The sequence below is a fragment of the Frankliniella occidentalis genome, unplaced genomic scaffold (assembly GCF_000697945.3).
Source record: "Frankliniella occidentalis isolate FOCC.00 unplaced genomic scaffold, Focc_3.1 Scaffold375, whole genome shotgun sequence".
NCBI lineage: Eukaryota > Metazoa > Arthropoda > Insecta > Thysanoptera > Thripidae > Frankliniella > Frankliniella occidentalis.
Window position 1 is genome coordinate 202,346 of NW_026267498.1, and position 1,524 is coordinate 203,869.

Genomic DNA, 1,524 nt, shown 5'->3' on the forward strand with positions numbered 1-1,524 from the left:
CCAGACCCCAGCGGAGGTTTGTCGGATCGTAAATCAAGCGATTCGCACGGCGCCCCGTACCCTGCCGCCCTGCCGCCCTGCCGCCCTGCCGCGCGGGGCGGGCCCCCCGGTGAGTCCACTTGGTAAAAATTTGATAGGATAAGGGTGAAAAACGGGAGGTAGGCGGGCCGGGCCGCGCGGGGTCGGTGCGCGGGGCCGCGGGGAGTGTGTGGAGCCCAAAGGCATTGTCTGCCCGGGCTCGCCGGTAAAAAGAAATACTTTCCAATTCATGATGTCGGAATCACTTTGGCCCTGAGAGGGCGCGTAGCTCGCGGCCAGAAACCGCCGCCCCACCGACCACCGCCGCCGCCCCGATGCGGAGAAAAATGGCTGAGCGAAGCGCGCGGGCGCCAAACGGTTTCGCGGGGGTTGTAAGAAAACTTTGCGGTGTTTCTTCTTCCACGGGGGAGCGAGGGCGGACGGCGTGGGGACTGCACTAGCTCGGCACAGTCCGTCACCCGCAGGGCCCGCAGGGGGAGGGCAGTGCACCTGCTCGTCCCTTCCCGTCGTGCCGCGAGGAGATTGGGTCGCCAGAGAAGAGTCTTTCATAGTAATACTCATTTAATAACTCTATATATATATCTCCATCGGCGTCGTCCTGATAGCCGTGCCCCCCAGGCCCCTTACCCCTCGCCCGCCACGCTCCGCCCCTTCGCGTGCTCAGGGCGAATGAGCGCGGAGGAAGGCGACATTTTTCCTCCGATGAGCTCCCCGTCGGCCCGGCCCCGGCCGCTAACAGGGCCTCGGCACGGCAGCGGCCGCGACCCCCACCACCGCGCCCCTCGCCGCATGCCAAGGCCCACAAGGTCGCATTCCTCCAAGCCTGCTTTTCCTGGAAGCCTCCGAGAAGCAAGTGAGACGTGCTTTCATATTTATTTATTTATTTCACTTTTTCTACAATTATATTTTTTTTTTATCCGCAAGACCATGATGATTTCGAGCCCAGCCGTCATCGTTTACGTTGCGGAAGTTTTGCGAAATGTTGGACGACAGCGGCATGTCCATGGCGTGGTAGTATGCAGGTGAGGGGGTGGGGGAGCAGTATCGCGTGCACCGCGGCTCGCAGCGATATTAAACGCCCGCTTCCCGCCCCGCCCCGCCCTTCCGCGGCGGTGGATGTCATTTCGCAACACTTCCCATCCAAAGTCCCCCGCGTCGTCGTGGAGAAGCCTATGGTGCCCTAACTGCGCCGTTATGCTGAGGGTTCATCGGGGCTAAGTGGGTGCGCGGCTGCGGCAGGCGGCAGGCGGGGTGGTGGTGGTGGTGGTGGGGAAGACCGTCGTGGAGCTCATTGCCTTCCGACTAACTTGCTTGTCCCAGTCCGACACGACCCCGCGCACCTCCGCGCTCTGTATACGAGATCTAGACAACTGTAAGAGAAAAAGAAAAGAAGAAACGGTGGGGCGGGAGGAAATCCGCCCCGATGTTCTCATTTCGCGCAACGGGGACAATAGTTCTTCGCACCGTCGTATAGGGAGAGGGTAT